The sequence below is a fragment of the Elephas maximus genome, chromosome 8 (genome assembly GCF_024166365.1).
Source record: "Elephas maximus indicus isolate mEleMax1 chromosome 8, mEleMax1 primary haplotype, whole genome shotgun sequence".
NCBI lineage: Eukaryota > Metazoa > Chordata > Mammalia > Proboscidea > Elephantidae > Elephas > Elephas maximus.
In genome coordinates this window covers 126,321,909-126,337,537 of record NC_064826.1, presented here as the reverse complement: position 1 = coordinate 126,337,537, position 15,629 = coordinate 126,321,909, and the positions used below count along the sequence as shown (strand labels likewise).

The following is a 15,629-nucleotide window of genomic DNA, read 5'->3' as shown; positions in this document are numbered from 1 at the left end:
CCTGACTTTAAACCAATCAGTATCCCCTTGTTCTGTCCGAACAACTGCCTCTTGATCTACGTAAAGGTTCCTCATGAGCACAATAAAGTGTTCTGGAATTCCAATTCTTCACAATGCTATCCATAACTTGTTATGATCCACACAGTCGAATGTCTTTGCATAGTCAATAAAACACAGGTACATATCCTTCTGGTATTCTCTGCTTTCAGCCAGGATCCACCTGACATCACCAATGATATCCCTGGTTCCACGTCCTCTTCTGAAACCAGCCTGAATTTCTGGCAGTTCTCTGTATACTGGAGCAGGAAGAGTTGGGTTTAAATTATGTCTCTGCAATTTTAATCTTCTCGCAAGACTCACTGTCTATGTTTCTAAAGTGACAACTTCATACATTCCACGTTCCAGTCACTAAGGGGTGTTTGCAGCTGTTACTTCTCATTTTGAGTCATATTCCAACAACAAATGAAGGTCCTAAAGGCTACCCCATCCATGTCATTAAACTACTTTGAGGAGGTAGTTCTTCCCAGTCATATTTTAAGTGCCTTTCAACCAGAGAGGCTCATCATCCCACACAATATAGGACAAAGTTGTGTTGAGACCCATAAACTGTTCATTGGTAAATTTTCAGAAGTAAATCACCAGCCCTTTCTTCCTAGTCTGCTTAGGCTGAAAGCTCCGCTGAAACCTATCTACCATGGGTGACCCTGCTGGTATTTGAAATACCAATGGCATAGCTTCCAGTATTCCAGCAACACACAAGGCACCACTGTACAACAAACTCACAGACAGGCAGTTGCTTTAAACATAGCAATGATCAAGAGACTGGTCCAAGACCAGGCAACATTTCATTCTGTTATATACAGGGTCTCTGTGAGTCAGAGCCAACGGAACTAACAACAACAAAATGGTAACAATCTCATCTTCAGGGTTGCATACAGATTAAATCAGACCGCAAATGTGACAGAAAGTGCCTAGCACAAAGCAGGGGCTTACAAGATGAGAGGAGCTATATGTGCCAGACAGTCCAGGGCATTGCGGTGACGAGGGTACACCGCACCCCTTCCCGGCCTCTGCCCTGTGAGTTCTGAGACACAGTGGCGGTCAGCTTGTAGCACAGGCCAGAATCACATCTAGGAACCATGAAGCTCCAGTTCAGTGCATTTACAGGAGCAGCACTGAGCCCAAGTCAGCGTTTTTTTTTCTTTTTCCCCAAAATGAGTGCAGGCCTCGGAGAGCTGAGAGAATAGTCTCTGAAAAGTCAGTGACGCCAGTTTGCTTTTACTTAGAGTTGTCACCAGTGAGAAGTGTTACTGTAGGTTAATGAATTTTTCCAAAAGGATGAACTGTCACAGCAGAAAGAAGGCGAGAGTAGGGAAGAGGTTGATTACCTGTGTGACTCTAGCACAGGCTTCATCAACCAACCCCTCTTGCTGTGGACAATTGCAAGTAAATCTCAGCTGGGCAGAGGTTCACGTCCACCCGAGACGGATTCCAGCTACACACCTGAAAGGGGCCAGTGTCTCCACTCTACCCCTGGATATCAGTAAATACACCGTGAGGGGGGTTCTGCAAATAATCTCTGGATATCCTCCTTTCTCAGACAAAACAAGACCTTAGGGTTCTGTTTCATCCCCTTCTGGCAGAAATGCTACCCAGGCATTGTTGATGACACAGGAGGGGGAATATGAGGCCCCTACTTTCATATTCCCACGAGGAAATCTCATTTCTTCCAGGGAGAATTGAGCCTATGAATTTGATGTCCTCTAGATGCTTGCTACTCAAAGTATAGTGTATAGATCTGAGCTCTTCATCACCTGGAAGATTGTCAGAATCTCAGACATGGGGGATCTTAAATGTAGATTCAGATTCGGAAGGTCTGGGCTGGGGCTTGGGATTTGGCATTTCCCACAGGCTCCCAGTGATCCCCATGCTGTTGGACCACAGATCCCAATTGGAGCAGCAAAGCTGTACAGAATGTATTAGCAAACCCCTGCCCACACTGAGCTGCCCTGGCTAGAACCAGGTCTATCCTAAGGCATCTGTCCATCACCTGTCAGTTTGTCAACTATGGTAGCTTACATGTTGCTATCATACTGGATGTTATGCCACCAGTATTTCAAATACCAGCAGGGTCACCCACGGTGCAAAGATTTCAGTGGAGCTTCCAGTCTAAGAGAGACTAGGAAGAAAGGCATGGCGATCTACTTCTGAAAATCAGCCAGTGAAAATCTCATGGCAACAAACAGAACATTGTCCAATTCATTTGCTTTGGACACATCATCAGAAGGGATCAATCCCTAGAGGAGGACATGATGCTTGGTGAAGTATAGGGCCAACAAGGCCATGGAGACACTCGGTGAGATGTTTTGGCACAAGGGCCACAACGATGGACTCTAACATGCTGACAATCATGAGGATGATGCAGGGCTGGGCAGTGTTTTGTTCTGTTGTACATAAATAAGGTTGCCAGGAGTCGTAATCTACTCAATGACAGCTATCTTTCTGTCTATCTATCATCTATCTAATCTATCCTATCTATCTAATCTATGTTATTTATCTATCATCTATCTATCCATCTATGGCTTTCACTTCATCCAAAACTGTTACTCATCTGGTATCACTACTGCAGTGCAAGCTGGCTGCCCACCCAAACCATGTGTGCCTCCTCCAACAGTGCACAGCCAACACTGGGAGGGACTCCCAGTAGGTCATTGTTGAACCTCCCCCTTGCCTGCAGGGGTGGCCTTGTGGCCAGTTCCCCTCACTGAGGTGTGAGCAGGCACGTGCAGGCAGGGCTTTTGGGAAGTGGGTGCGTCTTCTCCACTCTCTCTTCACCTCTACAGGTGCTAGACATAGGTCCTGGGGGATGGTGGAGTAACAAGATGGAAAGAACCTGGGCCCCTGCATCAGCATACTGACAAAAATCATCCTTTGGACTCTAACACCTGCACTGGATTGATAAAATTGTTACATGTGCAAGAAATACATTTCTATTGCTTTATTTGGAAACCCTGCTGGCATAGTGGTTAAGTACTACGGCTGCTAACCAAAAGGTCAGCAGTTCGAATCTGCCAGGTGCTCCATGGAAACTCTACAGGGCAGTTCTATTCTGTCCTATAGGGTTGCTATGAGTCGGAATCGACTCAGCGGCAGTGGGTTTGGTTTTTGGTTTTTTATGCTGCTGAAACTTTGGAATTTCTTTGTTCTAGTGACTAGTGTTACACTAATGCCACCACCAATATTATACTCTCCCCAAAATTATAAGTTATATTTTCCTTAATCATGGCCTACTCCCTGTCTTGCAAAACGTCTGATGTACTTCATCTCTAATCACCCATCCATCCCACCACCCCCAGCTATAATTACCTCCATTTTGAAGATGCTCAGGATCCCACCTCTTGTAAGGGCTGGAATTCAAACCAGGTGTGTTCTGCTATGAGTAAAAGCTAAGTCAGGGTTCCATGGGGCTCAGCTCCACGGAGATCTGTCCACACAACAGGTTACTCCCACTTTCTGCTGCCCTCGTGGCCCCTCCCAAACGGCCCCTATCTACCTGCCCTGTGCTTGGTACTCTCCCTCACATGGTAATTGCTGATAACAACCCTGAAAATGGGCAAGAATTCTCCACCCTTCTGGTCCTCCGAGCCCCCGGCTTCTCCTGGAGCTACTTACTCTCCAGTGTCCTCTGTGTTTTGCAGCACAAAACGGTCCCTGTCAAGATGGTTTAATATTCCTTGTAGGTCGAGGCTACTGGCTGTTCCAAGGACGCCTTGTTGCTGAGTGGCCTCCTTCCCCAGCTGTTTCTGGTTTCATGGGTTTCTCCTCATTGTCGTCATCGCTGAGACCTGTGTGCAGGGCCACAGAGCACAGCTGCACTAACCCCTCCCCAGCCAGGGAAAGACCGGCTTACGTGGTAAAGGACAACGGCAGAGCCAGCCCTGAAGTCCCACTGTACCCCCACTCCCACAGCCAGCCAGGAGCTTCAGGTCTGAGTTCCGGCTGTGCCTTCCCAGCCCCAGGGCAGCTCTGGTGCCCACCTTCCCTCTGCCTCTGCCTCATGGCTTCTGCCGCCCCCGATGTGAGCTCAGCCAGCAAGGTGGTCACTGTCACTGCAGGCTCCACTGGTCATCCTCAGCCACGCTGTAGAAGTGGCTCCAGGGGTGGGGGCAAGGGGTGAGGTGACCAAACACCAGGGCTGAACTGGGGCAGAAATCGGGTGTTTTGCACAAGACTGCCAGGGACCGAAAGTGATCAGGGAAAAGGGGAGTCAAAGTCCTTACTCGTGAACATAGCCCAGACCTGGTACCATACCTGGCATATAGTAGGTATTTATGAAGTGCCAGTTGCATAAATAATCGAATGAACTAATTAGCACATGGATGAGTCAATCAGTGATAGATGCATGTGCAGAATGTCCTAAAGTGGAGCTGAGGGATTTATTCATCTAAGGCAGCAGGGAAAGCTCCACGGAGGACATGGGGCCTGGAAGGATAGGGTTTGGAAGGATGAATAGGAGCTTCCTATGGAGCTAGAGGAGCCCTGGTGGCACAGTGGTTAAAACAATCGACTGCTAAGCAAAGGTCACTGAAACTACCAGTGGTTCTGCAGAAGAAAGATGCGGCAGTCTGCTTCCGTAAAGATTTACAGCCTTGGAAGCCCTACAGGGTTGCTGTGAGTCCGCACTGATCAGACAGCAGTGGGATGGGGCTAGAGGGCAGAAGACACCTCACCTCTCTTGCACCTGCAGTTTGTCTTAAAGAAGGGAGCTGAGACCCATGCTAACTTGACCTAGGGTGCACTCTGCAATAATGAGCGTCTTGTTCTTTTCCTGATTTGTTTATCGATCTCTAATTAGAGCCTCATGAGCCCTGATTACCATGGTGAAGCAGCTGCTGAAAGGAGAGCTAGGAAGCAGACTGGTGAGAGAGCGGCAGTGACTGACAGGAGGGGAGCCTCCAGGCAGCTCTCTGTGTAATCCCAGCAAATGCCCAGAGCATGTGGGGCTCACGGCGCATGCATATTATAGACCAGTGCTTATTTAGGGCTCACAGCAACCATGGAGGGAAACGGAGAAACAGGTGGTTGGGTGGTCCTTCCAGACCCCACTTCCCCCATAAGGTTTTCCCTGTTCCCTTATCAGTCACACGGCTCAGAAGGAGCAGAGCCAGAACTCAAACCTGGGCAGTCTAATGTCACAACACTAAGACATCTGGACGCCTGCTGGTAAGGACAAGCCCCTTCCCTCTCTGACATGGCCGGGGTCTCCAGGCCCGGGGTGAGCAGAGCACAGAGGAACCCTGAAACCCAGCCCACCCCCACCGGGTAGCCCTAGGCCCTCAGCCCTTCCCACCAAGGCATGGCTCCCAGAGCCTGTGTCCCAGGGTAGCGTCCACCTGGAAGTGGTACCTTTTTCTAATCCCTTCCCTAATTTTCTCAAGGGCCTTTCAGCTCCTCCATGGTGTACTAAAGTAGATCATTTGGGGGCTTTGGGGTCCAACAGGCTGAGATCCAAATCCCCACCTTGGGATTTACATGACCTGGAGAAAATCCTTTAACTTCTCTACACCTCAAAAACCCTCATGTGTAAGTTTAGGGTAATATTACCTTCTTGGCAGAAAATTCTGAAACTTGAGTGAACAATGAAGTCATGAGTGGAACATGACTGGTTGAGGTGCTTCACAAACATTAACTGCCAAGAAATGAGTCCAAGAGAAAACTTCAGTACTTCCCAGAGCAGAAAGATTTGCCCATTTGGGACATTTCACCACCACCTGTGAGAGATCTGAGTTCTACATCCTTCCCTCTCAGGAGAGGACACAGAGCCTTCTTGTCACAGGCACCGTGAACCTGTCTTCCAGCCTCCTGGCTGGGGGGTGATGGGAGGCTCCTCCTGAAATAATTGAAGGCCCTGCTCTTGTTCAAAGACCAAGAAAGTGACAGAGAGAATCCTAGAAGGGGGCTCAGGCGCATGGCCTTGGACCATGTCATGGATTGAATTGTGTCCCCAGAAAGATATGTTTGTTTAAGTCCTAACTCTGGTACCAATAAATGTGACCTTAATTGGAAATAGGATATTTGAAGATGTTATCAGTTGAGCTCATAGAGTGGGTCCTAGTACAATATGAATGGAGTCCTTATAAAAGAGAAGAAAGAAAGAAACAGACACAGGGGAAAGACAGCCATGTGAAGAAGACAGAGATTGAAGTTAACATTTACAAACTGAGGAACACCAAGGATCCCTGGCTGTCACCAGAGGCTAGGAGAGAGGCATGGAACAGACTGTCCCTCAGAGCCTCAGAAGGAATCAGCATAGCAGACACCCTAATTTCAGACTCCCAGCCTCCAGAACTGTGAGGCAATAAATTTGTGTTCTTATAAACCACCCAATTCATGGTACCTTTTACAGCACCCCTGGGAAACTAATACAATCAGTAGTAGAAGTTTTGCACTGAAGACCTACCTGGTGGCCTGAGTTCTTGACATTGACCCCTATCACATGGTCATTTATCTCACTTGTCTGAGCCTCAATTGTGTCTTTGACAAGTTGGGTATAATACTGACCCTAGACTCATCGTCAATGAGATCATCTCTAATAAGCCCATAGAGTAGTGTCCAGGATATACAAACATGTAATAGTGCTGCTATTATTCACACATTCCTTATTACCTTGCAATCTTGTTATAAAAGCCAAATGCAGCCATTTACCTGCGATGCTTTGCAAACCACAGAGCCCTTGTCAGAGATACGAGATGATTATCTCAGCAGTCAACTTTGGCCACTCTGTGCCTCCATTTCCTCCTCTGTGAAGGGGTGTGTAATGCCCGTCTTTCCCTCCCCATCTTACAGGGTTAGCAAAGAATCAAATTACATGGGAGATGGGAAAGTGCGATTGGAAGCTGAGTCACTCTACAGCGTCATCTCTGGTCTTATTGATAAGACACAAGCCAGCAGGGACTTGCTTTCAGAAAAAAAAATAAGAAAAAAATTATTTCAAGAAATAGAGATTTCCTTTCCATATGACCCTCCCTGGCTCCCTACAAGGGGTCTGGAGCTTGAACCACTGTCAGACAAAAAGGCCAGCATTTCTCATGTGTTTAAAAATGCGCAAGCCCTCAGCTCTTTCTCAGAGTCCCCGGAGCTCATCACACGGATGTGGAATCAGGGGCCCCTGCTGGGGCCCCACCATACCCTGGTCAGCTCTTCACAGCACATCACCATCAGCCTCACCAAGCCACATGGGATGTTTCAGCAGACTGGTTTGGTGGGGGAAGGCTGGAGAGGGGAAGTGCAGGAAACAAGGGTCCTAGTTTAATTATCGGCTTGTCTCTGCAAAGAGGGAGTGCTTGGGGAAGGGAGAGGCCAGCCAGCCAGCGGGACAGCTCAGGCCTGGATGCATGGCTAAGGTTCAAGTCAGTCCAGATGCCCCTCACTGGGAATCTGGACCAGCCTGGGCTCCCTCTAATTGATAACCAGCCTCTGAATAGGTCAAGACCTCTTGGGCATGTGTCTCCATATGGCTCAGCAGCAGTGGCTTTTAAGGGAGAAATGTCACAGAGAAAGGTGTTGAAATAAGGATGCTGACTTCTTCTGTAGCTACTTAAGTCTCCAGAGGCCACCCTGAGGGGCCCTTCCTACAGAGCTGCAGCTCACAGTGGATGATGCTGCAGGGTGTAAAAGCCCTGGATACTGCCTTTGCCACAGCCAGAAGCCTCCACCCAGCCGACCAGCCCCCTGGCCCATTTCCATGCCCCATGCATGGAGCTTCCATCCAGTGGAAGAGACAGCTGCAGCTACTGGCATCACGGTGTGCAAGGCCTCTGAGAGAACACTGTGGGACCACAAAGGAGGAGCTAGGGCACAGCGGGGCACAGGAAAGGCCCTCGACATAGCATCCTGCACTGGGCCATAGGGTGAGTAGGAGGGAGCCCATCCAACAAAGAGCACATAAAGGTCAGGAAAGGCCATCGGGGTCGATCCTCACCGCCCCCGCCCCCCAGTGGCATTCTACATCCCACCTTTCCTAACCCATTTACCTTCCACCCTCGTGCTCTGGAGGGCTCTTTTCCACCAGGGGCACCTGGAATCTTGAAAGTAGGTTCAGGCAACAGGCTGCTTAGTCCTACCCTGAAGCAAGAATTGTCCAGCCCCAAACCTAAAGCTGGAAAGAGATCTTACAGAACAAACCTCACATCACCTTTCCAAATCGTCATGCCTGCAAAAATGGCTGTGTGTGTGTGTTTGTGTGTGTGTATACAACTCCACCACCCATCTATCAGTTTGTCATGCTATAGTGGCCTGCATGTTGCTATGATGCCAGAAGCTGTATCACTGGTATTTCAAATACCAGAAAGGTCACCCATGACAGGGTTTAGCAGGGCTTCCAGACTAAGACAGACTAGGAAGAAAAGCCTGGTGATTTATTTCCAAAAATCTGCCAATGAGAACCTTCAAAGATAGCAAAAGATCAGACCGTGTTTCATTTTGTTATACATAAGGCTGCCCTGAGTTGGAGCTGACTCAACCGCAACAACAACATATATATGTATATATATATATGGAAACCCTGGTGGTGTAGTGGTTAAGTGCTACAGCTGCTAACCAAAGGGTCAGCCATTCAAATCTGCCAAGTGCTCCTTGGAAACTCTATGGGGCAGTTCTACTCTGTCCTATAGGGTCGCTACGAGTCGGAATCGACTCGACGTCACTGGGTTTGGTTTTTTGTTTGTTTGTTTGTTTATATATATACATACATACATAAAAGCCCTGGTGATGCAATGGTTAAAGCACTCAGCTGCTCACTGACAGGTCAGCAGTTTGAACCCACCCAGTAGCTTTAGGGGAGAAAAGACCTGGTGATCTGCTCCTGTAAAGATTTTACAGCCAAGGAAACCCTATGGGGCAGTTCTACTCTGTCCTATATGGTCACTACGAGTCGGAATCAACTTGATGGCACACAACAACAACACATACATGTGTGTGTGTTTTCACTCTAAAAAGCACTTTATAGCAGCAATCAAAATTCCAAATGAAAGCAGGGATGAGGCTGCCACTCCAAGCTGGTGAAGTGGCCTAGTCTGGGAGTAAGAGGGTAGTAGGGAATAGTGAGGACTGTGGAAAATGAAGAGGACATGACAATTTAAAAAGAAGCAAATGATAACCATCCCAGCTGATAGTGGCCTCAAAGGGGTGTGAATCTAGTGTGGCCAGATCTTCTAATATTTTAAGAGAAGCCAAGAATCTAGATGTTTATGTGGAAACACCCTCCAATGGAAATGTTAGTTCAATTGTTTTTCAAACACTGTGTGGGTCACACATCTTTGGGTCAGATTTGGCCTGCAGACTGATAATTTGTGACCTCTACTTTACAGAAATGCAGAGTGATTCAGGGAGTTTTTAAAAATTTTTATTGCAATGAACTTCAATGTTTATTGCCTTGTACGTTTGGATGATGCTTTTTATTAAATAGAATTTTGAATCCCCAAGACCAGTGAGCACCTCAAGAGGGCACTGGTGAACCAGCACTGACCGGTGTCAGTTCCCTTCCTAAAAGCCTGTTCCTCCTTCAAATTAGAAGAGAAATCGCAGCACAGAAAAGGAGACAGTGGCTTCTATTTTGCATTTGTCCCTGGTTTTGATTCTCTTCCAAGGACCCTTCCTGAGTGAACAGTGACATCCAATGGCTAAAAACCAGATGAAGAAAAGAAAGTACCACACAGCTAAGCCAGATAGCTTTGATCCAGGCTGGGATTCTCATTAGTCTCAGTCACCAACAGACGGCTAAAAATATGAATCCAGAGCCAAGAGAGAGCAGATCTTAGGAGAACACAGGTGTTAATAAGAACAGGGAAGAGGTGCAATTCCTAGTACATGCTGCGCTGCTTTGGCTTTCAGACTTACGGAGGTCCTCGTGCTATGCTCAGAAGGAGCCACCAGATGCCACGGCCAAAAGGGACCATGTGGTCCTGTGTGTTCACTTGCAGGATCCCAGCCACACGTGGCCCCTGGGCTCATAAATGTAGCTAGTCTGAACTGAGATATGCTGTGAGTGTAAGCACACACTGATTTTACAGACTTACGATGAGAACAGGATGTAAAATATCTCACTAAGGTTTATATTTATTACATGTTGAAATGATAATATTTTGGATGTATTGAGTTAAATACAATATCAAAATTAGTTTCCCCTGCTTCTTTTTACTTTAATGTTGTTGTTGTTGTTAGGCGCCTTCGAGTCAGTTCTGACTCATAGCGACCCTATGGACAACAGAACGAAACACTGCCCAGTCCTGTGCCATCCTCACAATCTGTGTTATGCATGAGCCCACTGTTGCAGCCACTGGGTCAATCCATCTTGTTGAGGGTTTTCCTGTTTTTCACTGATCCTCCACTTTACCAAGCATGATGTCCTTCTCCAGGGACTGGTCCCTCCTCAAAACATGTCCAGAGTACATGAGACGAAGTCTCACCATCATCACTTCTAAGGAGCATTCTGGTTGTACTTCTTCCAAGACAGATTTGTTCATTTTTTAATGTGGCTACTAGAATATTTAAAATTACGTATGTGAAATTTACATCCACACAAAAAAACTTGAATACAAATGTTTATAGCAGCTTTATTCACAATTGCCAAAAATTCAAAGCAACCAAAGTGCCCTTCAGCATGTGAACAGATAAACAAATGTGGTACATTCATACAATGGAGTATTATTATTCAGCAATAAAAATAAAAGAGGCTCAAGCTACAAAAAGACCTAGAGGAAGCTTAAATGCATATTGCTAAGTGAAAGAAGCCAGTCTAAAACTGCCACATACTGTATGATTCCAACTCTATGACCTTCTGGGAAAAGCAGAATATAGAGACAGTAAAAAGATCAGCAGTGGCCAGAGGATCTGGGGGAAGGGAGAAGGGATGAATAAGCAGAGCGCAGGGCATATCTGAGGCAGTGGAACTGTTCTGCATGATACTGTAATGGTAGACACATAACATTACGCATTTGTCAAAACCACAGGACTGGACAACACAGAGAGTGAGCCACAATATAGGCTTTAGTTAGAATGGATTCATGTTGGTTCATCAGTTGTATCAAATGTACCACACGAACACAGATGTTAGTAATAGCGGAAAGCAGCGTACAGTGGGAAGAGGGTGTGTATGGGAACTCTTCATTTTCTGCACAATTCTTCTGTAAACCTAAAGCTGCTCTAAAAAATGGTCTATTAAATAATTACATATGTGGCTGACATTCTATTTCAATGAGCAGCACACTTATATATCATCCAGCCCAGTCCTTCTCAACCGTGCAGTATATTAGAATCTCCTGGGGAACTTCGAAAATACACAGATGTGGCAGGCCACTCTCCCCAGCTTCTGGTTCAATGGCAAAGAGGGTGTAACTGGCAGAAACACCGTGAACTGTACTTTCTCTCAGCTTTCCTTCTCCATCTAAGTTGTCCTTCCTCCCTGCTAAATTTATTGATTTATTGTCCTCCTTAAGCCCTACTTTCATCTTGCATTCCCTGACCACAAACATATAATGCTTTTAGGCACCTACTATGTCACCCAATACTGCTCCAGGCAGGAGGGACACAGAACAAAGACAACAGTCTTTTCCTGTCATGGAGCATGTATTTGGGGTGCAGTGGGAGAGAAAGACAGGCAACACATCAGTTAATCAAGAAGAAATATGTTAATTGAAGAAGAAGGATTCAGAAAAGGAGGGTGAGAACGGCTGCCCAACTTAAAGAAAATAACTGGTGTCACTGAATTGTGTATGTAGAAAGTGTTGAATTGGTGTGCACATTCTCAACAACAACAACAAAATACATTTTAAAAAAGGAGCAAATTAGATAGAGAGGTACCCACACATGAGGGGGTGGTGGATAAGGAGTGGGGAGAGAGAAGCCATGAGAAAAGGGTCTACAAAAGCCAAGGAAGCACGGAACATCCAAGACTAACCTACAACTAAGGATTCATCACAGCCTAGACCCTGATTTGAATTTTAGCGTCCAGAACTGTCAGAAAATAGACTTCTGTTATTTAAAGCCAAAAAAAAAGAAGGAAAATATCAGCAGAGAATAAAAACAGGGCAGTATAGGAAAGAGCGAGCAGTCACTTTAGGTTGGTGGTGTTGTTAGGTACCATCGAGTCAGTTCTGGCTCATAGTGACCCTATGCACAACAGAATGAAACACTGTCAGATCCTGCGCCATCCTCACAATCCCTGTTATGCTTGAGGCCATTGTTGCAGCCACTGTGTCAATCCATCTTATAGAGGATCTTCCTCTTTTTCAGTGACCCTCTACCAAGCATGATGTCCTTCTCCAGGGACTGATTCCACCTGATAGCATGTCCAAAGTATGTCAGACATAGTCTCACCATCCTTGCTTCTAAGGAGCATTGTGGCTGTATTTCTTCCAACACAGATTTGTTCCTTCTTTTGGCAGTCCACAGTATATTCAATATTCTTCGCCAACCCCACAATTCAGAAGTGTCAATTTTTCTTCTGTCTTCCTTATTTATTATCCAGCTTTCACACGCAAATGAGTCGATTGAAAACATCATGGGTTGAGTCAGGCGAATCTTAGTCCTTAAAGTGACATCTTTGCTTTTTAACACTTTCAAGAGGTCTTTCGCAGCAGATCTGCCTAATGCAATGCATCATTTGATTCCTTGACTGCTGCTTCCATGGGCGTTGATTATGGATCCAAGTAAAATGAAATCCTTGACAACCTCAATCTTTTCTCTATTTACATGATGTTGCTTATTGGTCCAGTTGTTAGGATTTTTGTTTTCTTTATGTTGGGGTGTAATCCATACTGAAGGCTGTGGTCTTTGATCTTCATCAGTAAGTGCTTCAAGTCCTCTTCACTTTCAGCAAGCAAGGTTATGTCATCTGTATAACGCAGGTTGTTAATGAGTCCATTCCTGATGCTGGGTTCTTCTTCATGAGAAGACCATGAAGAAGAGCATCCCAGGCAGAGGAAACAGCAAGACAGAGGCCCCATGATGGGTTGGCCTTCTACCAAAAAAAGGCCATGAAAGATGAAGCGAGGCAAGTTTAACCAGGATCAGGATTTGATGGTGAGCGGAGAAGTGGGTTCGAGACATTTGGAAGTACTTACTAATAAATCAGACGCTGTGCATTAACTAGGCTACAATGAAGCAGGGGTGGGAAGCAAGTGATCCAAGCTGAAGGAACAGTGTAAGCCAAGTTTCTGAGACAGCAGGGAGAATGCAGAAAAAACAAGGGAGGCCCATGTGCCTGGGAGGAGGGGGACTGTGGTCTGAGCCAGACAGGGGAGTTGAAGGCAGAGGATGCAGGATATCAGGAGCACAGGAATTATCCTATGTGAAATGGAACACCAGAGAAGTGCTTTTAGAAGGGAGTGCTGCTGTTCGTTTAAAAAACAGGTGGTAACATATGCTCCTGATATTTTTTTATTATACATACAGCATCTTTGCAAAGACATAAGAAACTGGTGATAGTGAGAAAAAAAAATTCTTCCTTTTCACTGTATACCTTATGCATGTATTACTTTTTCCAAAGACAACAATATTTTAAATGTAAAAACTAAGTTGATGTAAGGTTTATTAGGGCCTTTGCACTTACTGTTTTCTCTGGCTGAAACGTTCTACGCCGAACTTCTGCGTGTTCCATGCCATCATGTCATTCGGGTTTTGCTCCAATGTTACTTCATCAAAGAGGCCTTTCTTGACCACTCTGCGTAAGACAACATCCCTATTCCCTACTTCATATTCTTCATAGCACTTCAATTATTGTCTCCAATAATACATACACACACACAAACACACACACACACATACACTTCAGAACAGGGAATTTAACTGTTCACCAATATGCATCCAATATCTACTTTATAATACCTAGGGCATAGGAAACACTTAGTAGATATTTTTTATATAAACATTATTTGGCTGCAATGTGGGGAAAAAAAATGGAGTAGGTCCAGAGTGGATAAAAAATGTGATTAAAAGATGATTTCAATAGTTCAGGTGAGAAGTGATGTTAGCTCAAAGCAGCATGGTGATACGGAAGAAGTGGAAGGATTCAAGATATATTTAGGAGATAAAGAGACCTGATGATATACAGGGAATGGGCAAGGAGGGGAGTATACCAAAGATAACTCTCAGGATGTACGGTGCCAATACACATTGTGCTGGAAAAAACTGGAAGAGGACCGATTCTATGGAGAAAGCTGTTGCATTTGATTTTGAAAAAAGTTGAGTTTGACAACCAAACACCTCATAGGATTTGTTTACCTAGTCTGGAGGTTTAGGGGCATGGTTTCATGGGATATCCCAGTCAATTGGCCTAATACTGTTTTTCGTTTTCTGTTCTACCTCCTAGTTCACCGCACAGTGCCTGGGATCTTAAAAGCTTGCAAGTGGCCATCCAAGGTACAACAATTAGTCACTATTCACCTGGAGCAGTAGAGGAAGAAGGAGAGGCAGGAATCAAAGAAGGAACTGGAATGTGTGTCTAATTGCTCTGTGAATAACTGCTTCCTTTGCCATGAGACCAGAAGAACTGGATGGTGCCTGGCTACCATTACAGGGCATTTTGGTTGAAGATTCTATAGAGGATTCCTGATCAAAAGGGTGAAAATGTGCAACAGAACTTTAAATTCTCATGGAATCCAGACTTTCTAGAGCCATTGGGGCTACATGACCCTCTGAATCTACTGCCTGAGATAATCTTTAAACCTTAAAACTTAGACCAAAACTATCCCCTGAAGTCATCTTTAAATCAAACAGTGGTAATAAGTAAAGAATGTCTCCCTTGAGCATTGTGCTCTTTTAAAAAATTATCAACATGGGATCAAATTGACAACAGTGACCACAAAGGTTGGATGAGAAGCTTGGGGCAGTGAGTTTATCTTAACGGTGGTAGAATAAGTTGAAAAAAATATCAAGAATGATTGCACAACTTGAAGAATATAATTAATGTAACTGAATTGTACATGTAGAAATTGTTGAATCGATGTATATTTTGCTTTGTATAATTTCACAAAAAATAAATAAATAAGTAAAAAAGTTGAATTCGAGGTACTTTTAAGAAAGCCAAATGGAAATATTTAGAAGCTGTCGTGGATTGAATTGTGTCCCCCCAAAATATGTTTCAACTTGGCTAGGCAATGATTCCATATTGTGTGATTGTCCACCATTTTGTAATCTGATGTGATTTTGTTTTGTATTGTAAATCCTACCTCTATGATGTTAATGAGGTGGGATTAGCAGCAGCTATGTTAATGAGGCAGGACTCAATCTGCAAGATTAGGTTGTATCTTAACCCAATCTCTTTTGAGATATAAAAGAAAGAAGCAAACAGAGAGACGTGGGGACCTCATACCACCAAGAAAGCAGTGCTGGGAGCAGAGAGCGTCCTTTAGATTCATGATCCCTGTGCTTAGAAGCTCCTAGAACAGGGGAAGATTGATGACAAGGACCTTCCTCCAGAGCCAATGGAAAGAAAGCCTTACCCTGGAGCTGGAGCCCTGAATTTGGACTTGTAGCCTACTATACTGTGAGAGAGTAAACTTCTGTTCATTAAAGCCAAGCACTTGTGGAATTTCTGTTGTAGCAGCACTAGATAACTAAGACAGAAAGCT

At 45.2% G+C, this 15,629-nt stretch overlaps 1 long non-coding RNA gene across 3 annotated transcripts in view; it reads right to left on the bottom strand.

Annotated features, from left to right (window-relative positions):
* Positions 1 to 15,629, bottom strand: part of LOC126082219 (uncharacterized) — a 149,509-nt gene that overhangs the window by 27,487 nt on the left and 106,393 nt on the right. For 2 of the 3 annotated variants that reach the window (XR_007518502.1, XR_007518501.1), the window contains 2 exons: positions 3,673 to 3,845; positions 2,521 to 3,433 (listed from right to left, as the gene is read on the bottom strand). The exons of the other annotated variant lie outside the window; for it this stretch is intronic. This is a non-coding gene — a long non-coding RNA (uncharacterized LOC126082219). Of the gene's footprint in view, positions 1 to 2,520; positions 3,434 to 3,672; positions 3,846 to 15,629 lie in introns of those variants that run through there. 3 annotated transcript variants of the gene reach the window in all.